The sequence below is a fragment of the Chrysochloris asiatica genome, unplaced genomic scaffold, assembly GCF_000296735.1.
Source record: "Chrysochloris asiatica unplaced genomic scaffold, ChrAsi1.0 scaffold00323, whole genome shotgun sequence".
In the NCBI taxonomy this organism is placed as follows: Eukaryota; Metazoa; Chordata; class Mammalia; order Afrosoricida; family Chrysochloridae; genus Chrysochloris; species Chrysochloris asiatica.
In genome coordinates, this window is record NW_006408841.1 from 1,165,071 (window position 1) to 1,174,797 (window position 9,727).

The 9,727-nt window shown below is 43.4% G+C and overlaps 2 pseudogenes; both read right to left on the reverse strand.

Moving 5' to 3' along the window:
- Positions 1-5,204: 5,204 nt before the first annotated feature.
- Positions 5,205-5,763, reverse strand: LOC102829802 (annotated as a pseudogene).
- A 3,045-nt stretch (positions 5,764-8,808) lies between these two features.
- The window catches only part of LOC102830184, a 14,704-nt pseudogene continuing 13,785 nt past the window's right edge, over positions 8,809-9,727 (reverse strand).

Sequence of the window (9,727 nt, forward strand, 5' to 3'; positions counted from 1 at the left end):
CGGTTCTGACTCATAGCGACCCTGTACAGGGTTTCCAAGGCTGTAAATCTTTATGGGAGCAGAAAGCCTCATCTTTCTCCCATGGAACAGCTAGTAGTTTCGAACTGCTGACCTTTCGGTTCGCAGCCCAATTCGTAACCACTAAGCTACCGAATTCATGTAGACACATAGAGTTTAAGACGCATATTAGAATGTAAGTTGTATCTCAATAAAGCAGTTGCAAAAAAATGGAAATGTTGAGACAATTGAATGCAAGCACACTTATTGAACTCCCAGTGCATGCTGTGCTAGGTACTGAGAGCCCAAAATGACCAAAACAATAAATCTATTTTCAGCAGCTTCATAGCATATTATGAGATTCAGAGACCTAAGTGAAGTTAATTTGAAAAGTGAATTTGTTGGGATTCATAGATTTAACATCTGTGCCATTAGCTCTTGGTGATCACATGAGTAATTTATTTTACAAAGATCAGCTCAAGGCTGGTCCCTATGAATTGGAGGTCAGATCTGTTCCAACTGTCCCACCTTTCTGACATGCCACTTCATAGCTCTCCTCTCCTCCCTCAAGTCCCAAGGTTCTGCAATACACTGCAACTTCTCACCAAACTCAGTTGTCAAAAGAAATGGCTCACACATTGTAGAGGCTGGCAAATCCCAAATCAGAGATCAGTATGTGGGATCTTGTTCAGCCACATAGTCTCAGGAGCTGAGGAACCAAAATTGACAGGTTATATGAAAGGCTGTAGATGCTTGGGGTTGCAGGAGCTGGTGAGTCAGGTCAGGTGATGCGCTGAAAGTCCCATGAACTTGAGGTCAAATGTAATTTTCAGGATCTAGATCAGGATCTAGATCAGGATCTAGAGTGAACTTGTCCAAAGGTGTCACAAACTGGAGTCAAACCATGACCCCAAGGAAAATAAGATGGTAGCTTAAGCCATACACTCTAGCAAGGTGGGAGTATTTTTAATCCTTGCTGTTGTTGTTAAGTGCTATAGAGTCATTTCCAATTCACAGTAACCCTGTATAGGGTTTCTGTGGAGCGCCTGGTGGGTTTGAACCTTGCTATTTAAATTGACCTGTGGTCCAGTGCTTATCCTATAATAGCATCACACCAGGATCCTCAATCCTTAGTTCTACTGTAATCTTTACTCCTTTTTGTTGTTGTTAGGTGCCATTGAGTCAGTACTGACTCATAGTGACCCTATGCACAACAGAACGAAACACTGTCTGATCCTGGGCCAACCTCACATTGTCTCCATGCTTGAGTCCATCGCTGCTGCCACTTAGTGCCACCTTAATCTTCACTTCTTAGCAACTCATTTCAAAATGGGTCCATAGTTAGTCACAGGCATGTTGTTAAGTGCCATTGAGTTGGTTTCGATTCATAGTGAATCAGTGCAGGGTTTTGAGGAGTGGCTGCTGACTTTCTTTCTGGTCCATCCAGTGCAGTATTCTACAGGGCCACACCACGACTGCAGTCACAGGCACAGAGAGCAGGATTTACAAGACATCAAAAAAATGGAGAAATTTGGCCATAATAGTAATTAGCTGCCCAATAGTGAACAACCCTGAAGGCCCCATGACTTGTAGAAATTTTCCATGGAGGTAGATGCTTTCACTAACGTTCCTTTTGTGCGGATTAAGGGATTTGTTTGTCAAGAAGCTAATATTAATTTGTACCACAGGGTTGTAGGTTGAGGTACAGAGCTGTGAGTTTTGCCAAGGAGTCAACTGCTTCACATTGAATGTGTTTCTTGATACTTTATCTTGTTTCAAGGATTCTTATTTAAAATCACTGCAGATGTTTTGTGTTATTATTAAAATAGAATCAAGAGAAGTAACAAGAATCAGAAATTACTTCCAGCAAGGAGTTCTGAGAAGATCTGTAGAGATGAGAGTTGGGAGGATGGGCTGGACTTTCACAGGCAGAAGTGTACATGGAGCAATCCTGGCTGAGGTAAATGCCAAAACAAACCCACACCTGGAAGAGACGGGGGCTGATTTCATGGGTTACTTGCTCCTACCTAATTAAATTGAAATACAGTTTATGTACACAGCAAATAGGATTTTAAGGCACAACTATTGACCTTTAAGGGCTCTTCATACTTAATCAGCCTCTTTCAAAATATTAAAGAGACTGTTTCATTATTAGTATATCAGGGAAATGGTAGTGAAAGAATGAGGCAGGTCTGGTCTAGTGAAGACAGTAATGCCGAGGGAGCACAGCAGAGGGCCAGCCTGGCAGTTGGACACCACGTTTCACAGCTGAATAACATGGAAAATCCAGAAATGGCTAAAATTGTTTGCTTGTTTTGGATGTCCCTAGCTTTGGGTTAATGTGTTGAACTGCTAAGTCAGTTTGAACCGCAAGGTTGGCAGTTCAAGCTCGCCAGTCACTCCTTGGAAACCCTACACAGAGTTTGGAACCAATTCTATGGCACTTACCAAGAAGCCATGCACAGATGACTCAGTATGAGTGTTTTCCTATTTTGCAATTTATCAGTTTAACTTGAAACTGCAAATAATTCATCCAGACTGCAGTTGTGTTCTCTCGTCTAATAAATTCTCTCTTCTCCTTTGTTCCCTGACCACTTTGAGCCTGCTCACTGTGTCTTCTTCAGGTCAATAAGCTGCATACAAATAATGAATGCCTCTAACTTTTTTTTTGGTAGTTAACATGTCCCCCAGGGTTGCAGCAAAATGTCTCTTATGTGTATGGGCTTTGATATTAAAAAACTCTGGTTAAAGGAGAAGGGAATATGGTGGCAGGAATAGCCTCAATCCTCCAGATATTCTAGATGGTGGTGGTGGTCTGCCATGGAGTCGGTTCCAACACATAGCAACCCTGCATAGGGTTTCCCAGGCTGTAAATCTTTACGGGAGCAGAAACCCTCATCTTTATTCCACAGAATAGCTGGTAGTTTTGAACTGCTGACCGTGAGATTAGCAGCCTCATTTATAACCACTATGCTACCAAAGCTCCTTGAAAGGCCATCTTTACCATATATTAAAAAAATTTATTTCTCTTTATTCTCCTGTGTCCCAAGAATGTCCAAAGAGGACCTGAATCTAGTTGACTCGACCACCACCCTTTATGTATAAAGATCTCTGGTAGTGTAGTGGATGACAAGCTGAGCTGCTAACCACAAGGTCAGCAGTTCGAATCTACCAGCCCCTCCATGGGAAAACCATGAGGCTTTCTGTTCCTGTAAAGATTTACAGCCTCGGGAACCCTATACAGGGTTGCTATGAGTCGGAACCAACTCCACAGCACATCACCACCAACCACCACCACCCTTTGTTGGGTTAGTTGGACTATATGAGCTAGTCATGATAGGAGAGAACATCAAATGTTTTACACATTAGTATTTTTCTAGGTAGACTGTTTTCTTTTATAGATCACTCAGTTTATTTCTACATGGATATTTCAGGATTCATTGTAAAGTTACACTTTTATATCCTCTGATCAGAACAGTCTACTTTGGCTGGAAATGCCCTGTACCCTCATTAACTTTTATATTAGTATCATTTGGTGCCTACTTCGTGGCTCTAGGACTTCTGGTGTGTCACTGTAAGATAAGTAGAGGACTGCAAGGTCAGCTTGAACCACATGGTCAGCAGTTCAAACGCACTAGTCACTCCGTGAAATCCCATACTGGGTCACTATGAGTCAGAACCAACTGGAAAGCACTTAATAAGCTTGCACCTCTATGGAGTCCTGGTGTGGCACTGTAGAATAAGCATTGGACTGCAAGGTTGGTTTGAACTGCAAGGTCTGCTCCTCAGAAACCCTATTCCAGGTAACTATGAGTAGGAACTGACTCAATGGCACTTAACATGTGCCTCTGGTGTTTAGTGGGAAGCAAACCCACTTTTAGTGCTTGCTGCCATCTGATGGGGCCTGGGTAACTGTGTGGGTCTCACAAAGCTTGTCTTATCCCACCAACCCCCAAACCTAAGACGCTCCAGGACACAGATATCCCACGAATAGTATCATGGAGTCCATGGGTGCTATAGGATAGGCAATGGACTACAAACTGTAAGGTTGATGGTTCAAACCCATCAGCCTCTCCTCGGAAACTCTATGCAGGGTTGCTATGAGTCAGAACTGATTTACTAGTGCTAAACAATAGAAGATTCCAGATAGAGTGGGAGGCAATATAGAACAAAACTCAAAATTGTACAAAAAAGACTGGGTTTACTGGTCAGAAAGAGACAAGAGGAACTTAAGACTGTGACCCTCAGTTGCCCTTCAGGTCTGGAACAGAACTCACCTGCGTAGCCCAATTCCAACCACATGTACACAGGGGAAACAACATTAGTGAGGTGTGCTCACCACTGAATGGCCAACTGTGCCAGCAAAGTGGCAATGTTTATAAGGGGTTGGCAAGGGAGGTGGAATGGAAACAGGAAGTGCAGGGAAGAGGTAGAATGACTGTTGGTACATGAAGGGGACTGTAATCAATGAGATGAAACAAAGTGTGCCATTTGTTGCTTGATGCAAAACTGATAATGTACTCTGTAAACTTTCACTCAATTCACAATAAAAAGTTACTGAGCCTATCTAGGACATGACAAAATCCTTTGACATTATAATAGCCTAAATATATATTCGGCTGGTTTATCCAATGGAATCATTTTTAAAACAGAACAGAGAGCATATATTAAATTTGTATTTCCAAAGTCCATGTTGAAGATGCCAACAAATTCAGTCATTGCCATGCACACAGTTAAATTTTCTCAATGGCAAATCTCTTCGGCATGAGAGCAATGACCAGTTGTACCCATGTGTACAGGCATCCCTCCTTTTACTGTGCTCTGCAGATGCTGCAACTTTTACAAAACGAATTTCTGTGGCAAACCCTGTGTCTAGCAAGTCCTCTAGTGTCCTTAAGCATGTGCTCGCTTCTCGTCTCTGTGTCATGTTTTGGTAATTCTACTTCAGACTTTTCCACCATGGCATTGCACACTTCAAAGACAATAATATAATGTAAATGGAATTCTTCTATGCACTGAGCAACCAAAAACTCTGTGTGACCCACTTAACTGAATTCCTCATAATGGTCGCTTTATTGTGGTGATCTGGAAGCAAACCTGCAATATCTCCAAGGTCTGCCTGGTTGCTTCTCTGACACAAAACACACACCATACTAGGTGAAGCCACACAGGCATCCGAAACACAAAACGACAGTGAGCCACAGGCATTAGCCGGAGCCCGCTGTCTGTTTTCTTAAAGGCAGTTTAATTCACTGTTTCTTCTTCTTACTTGCAGGACTGGCCAATACTTCTATCTTGCCTTTTCCACCTTCAGAATTAGGCAACGTAATGTTCTCTATGGTAAGTTCACCAGGAACACTGATCTTTTCATCCTTAGATTCTGAGCTGTCCTCAGAGCTGTTCTCTGCTTTTGAGTTGTACTGATCCTCCTTGAACAAGACCACTTTTCCAAGAGTCTCATCATTTTCAATATCAAACCAACCAGGTTGTGCAGTTGCCATTTCTTGTCTGAGCTTCATTGGCCCAGGCCATCTGTGGGAGAAAGCTCTGCACTTGGTCCAACAAGGGACACCTCTCTATCCGAACTATCTGAAGACTAGAATTCTTTCTGGAATTAAGCTTGAAGTTGATGAGCAACCTGTCCCCTATTCCTCCGAAGTCGCCGCTCCCTGCCGTCAGTGGCTCCTTGGACACTGACATCCCCGAGCAGCCCTGGATGGACCAAGAGCAGGTCAGGCTGGGTGGGAGTTTGTCATGCAACTCCATGCTTCCTGCTTTCTAATAGTTTTTTAAAAAGCAGTAATTGTTTCTTCTTGATGAATTCAATCTCACAACCACTAAGTGTAGCAACGATTGTTAGGACTGTGTAGTGGTGATGTAGGAGAAGGTTTTTACTTCTAGGACACAGACACTGATGGGTTCAGAGGTGGAGGGCAGTGTGACAGCAACTAACTCTCCCAGCAGTGCTACGTGGATTCTGTTCTTTGTTTAGCGACCCTTAGAGTGCTTCCTCCAGCACCATAACTCAAAAGCATCAATTCTACGGTCTTCCTTATTCACTGTCCAGCTTTCGCATGTATATGAGGTTATTGAAAATACCACAGCTTGTGTCAGGCGCACCTTAGTCCATAAGCTGATCTCTTTGCTTTTCAACACTTTAAAAAGGTCTCATGCAGCAGATTTGCCTAATGCAAATCATTTGATCTCTTGACTGCTGCTTCCATGAGTGTTGATAGTTGATCCAAGAAGAATGAAGTCCTTGACAACTTCAATTTTTTCTCCATTGATAAGAATGTTGTTTATTGGTCCAGTGGTGAGGATTTTTGTTTTCTTGACATTGAGATGCAATCCATTCCGAAGGCTGTGCTCTTTGATTTTTAGCAATAAGTATTCTAGGTCATCTTCACTTTCAGCAAGCAAGGTTGTATCATCTGCATATCGTAGGTTGTCAATGAGTCTTCCTCCAATCCTGATGCCATGTTTTTCTTCATAGAAACCAGCTTCTTGGATTATTTGCTCAGCATACAGGTTGAATAAATATGGTGAAAGAATACAACCTTGTCGTACACCTTTTTTCATTTTAAACCATTCAGTGTTCCCATGTTCTGTTTGAACAATGGCTTCTTGGTCTAGGTACAGATTCCTCATGAGAACAATTAAGTGTTCCGAAATACTCATACTTTGCAAAATAATCTGCTCATTCTTTGGGTTCCCTTTTGACTCTTTTGGTGAAATCCTTTTATGTACATAATTTTCTAATTTTTAGGATGACCCAATCATCTATTTTGTCTTCTTTTGGTTGTGTAAGTTTCACAATGTTTGGTAGTCTGTGTGTGCCCTGTATTATAGCCCTTAAATTTGTCCCTATTCTTTCACTGATAACCTTTATAATTCTGGGATTCACATTTAGGTCTTTAATCTATGCTGATTTAGTTTTTGTACATGGTGTGAAATAAAGGTCTTGTTTCAGTCTTTTACATGTTGATTTCCAGTTCTGCCAGCAAAATCTGTTGAGGAGACTATGACTTCCCACTCAATGTAATTTGGCCCTTTGTCAAAGATCAGTTGGCTGCTATGTGGATGGGTTAATTTCTGTATTCTCAATTCTGTTCTATTGTTCTATGTATCTTTCATTGTACCAGTACCAGGCTGTTTTGTCCACTGCAGCCGTGTAGTAAATTTTGAAATCAGGGAGTGAGAGGCCTCCAACTTTCTTCTTCTTCCTAAGCAGTGCTTTGCTTATGCTGGGTCTTTTTAGGAAGACCTTAGAAGAATTGTTGCACTTAAGTTATGGTGTTGGAGGTGAATACTGAAAGTACCATGTACTGCAAAAAAAGAACAAACAGATTTGCATTGGAAGAAGTACAGCCAGAGTGCTTCTTGGAAGCCAGGATAGCCAGACTTCATCTCTTATACTTTGGACATATTATCAGCAGGGACCAGTTCCTGGAGAAGGATATTATGTTTGGTAAAGTGGAGGGCCAGAGAAAAAGAGGAAGACCCCCAACAAAATGGATTGACACAGTGGCAGCAGCAATAGGCTCAGGTGTAACAACCACTGTGAGGTTGGCCAAGAACTGGGCAGTGTTTCATTCTGTTGTGCATAGGGTCACTGTAAGTTGGGACCTACTCAGTGGCCCTTAATACAAACAAGGGGTTAGGATTTTATAGTCTGAGGTAATGGATTAAGGTTTGAGGGTTGGGAACTTGGGTTATGGTTAAGATTGGGTTTATGATTTAGTACTGTTGTTGGTGGTTGTTGTATGCCTTTGTGTTGGTTATGACTCATAGTGACCCTGCATAGGTTTTCTGAGGCTGTAAATCTTTACAGGAGCAGAAAGCTTCATCTTTCTCTTGCTGAATGGCTGGTAGTTTTGAATTGCTAACCTTGAGGTAAGCAGCCTGACTTGTAACCAATACACTACCAGAGCTCCTTATGAGTTAGCATTAGGGTTTCAGTTTAAGGGTTAGAGGGTTAGGGCCTATCCTCTTGTGGTTCTTGAGGCTCCCTTTAAAGGGTCTAGGAGAGGATCCCTCATAATTTCTTCCAGCTTCTGGTGTCCCTATATTGTGGCTCTAATCTGTTCCTCGGTCTTCACATAACAACCTCATTTATTCTCCGTCTCCTCTGTGCATCTCTATAAGGACATTGCTCATTGGCATCAGGACCCATCTCATCTTCAGGCCTTTAAATTAACTTCATCTTCAAAGATGCTTTGTTCAAATAAGGCATAGAGTATAGGGATTAAGACATGCACATTTTCTGGGTGAACACAATTCAGCTCACTGCAGCAGGGTTTGAATGTGGCACTATAGGATAAGCACTGGACTGCTAACCATAAGGTCGGCAGTTCAAATCCACCAGCTGATCCTCGGAAACCCTATCCTGGGTCGCTATGAGTTGGAAGCGACTGGACGGCGTTTCAGAACCGGCGTTTCAGAACAAAACGGTAGGATGGATGTTAACATGGCTGTGGAGGGAGGTGAGAAGCAGCCCCACTCCTGTGCCTTCAGGACATAGGGCACCTGGAGAAAAGCATCACTAGCCATCCCGCAGGGCCCTGAGCGAGCCTGTGGAAGTGGCTTCACCTGTGGAAAACTTCACCTGCAGCTGCACTGGTCAAATAGTAGAGGAAGCCGGCTCCCCAGGAAAGGAAAACTTCCTCCGTCTGCAGCTGCCTCCAGTGACCTCTACTGACAAAGTGTAACATCGTTTCAGCTGCCTAAGGAAAAACACTTGATAGTCTGACCTTCTCACCCTTGTGGCAACAAAGGGTGAATTTAAAAATGAGAGGCATAGGGTTGGAACTGTCACCCTGAGACCCCATTGTGCTCCAGTGGTTCTTGGCAGAACCAGTCATAGCCTGGGAGTGGGGTGGTCAAGACCTGGGAGGAGCCAGAGAGAATGTCCTGGGAAGGGGCAGCGGGAGACTGTGGGCGGCTGAGGGCCAGGTCTGTGCAGAACCCAGGGTTCTGAGACTGGAAGGAGAGGGCAGGTGGAACACAGCCAAGGGAAAGGACAGCTCAGGTGTCTTGGGGATGCTGAACCCTGAGGAGATCTGGAGAACTGAGCTCCCTGGGGTCTCAGGAGTGAACAGGAGACCAGGGGGCTCTTTCCTGATAGACTAAACAGGCCCAGACTACTCTCTCCAATCATTAAACCATACTGTTGTTAAGTGCCATGGAGCCAATTCTGACTCATAGCGACCCTGTACAGTGTTTCTGAGGAACAGCAGATGGATTTGAACCACCAACCTTGTGGTTCACAGTCAGCTGTTTAGCCTAAGTGCCATACCAGAAGTTTAAAACCCAGACTGTAGATTCACGTTTTCAGTGGCCGAGCTGCTGTGGAAATTTGGTCTGAGAGTATGAATTCTCTGTGCCTTCTCCAATGAGGGAATAAGGTCGGTGGCTACAGCTGTGTTTGGAGGCAAACTGTATTACAATAAAAGGCCAAAGCACACGCAAGAGGACTGGCTGGGAAAGAAAACTACTGTCAACAACACACTTTAGGGATCCTACTGGCTTTTCTACCACACCCCTTGACATGAAAGTGGAAGATCTGTTTAGGTACTCTGCTCTTTTTATAGTCTGACTGAGTGTAATGGGGTTATCAGGCTTTCTCTGAAGCCCCTCAGAGCTGTGCAGGTGGAGGTACATGGTGGTTACATTTCCTTCTCCTGTGTCCAATGAGGTGTGACTTCTGACTAAAGCCTCGCCCACACTCCCT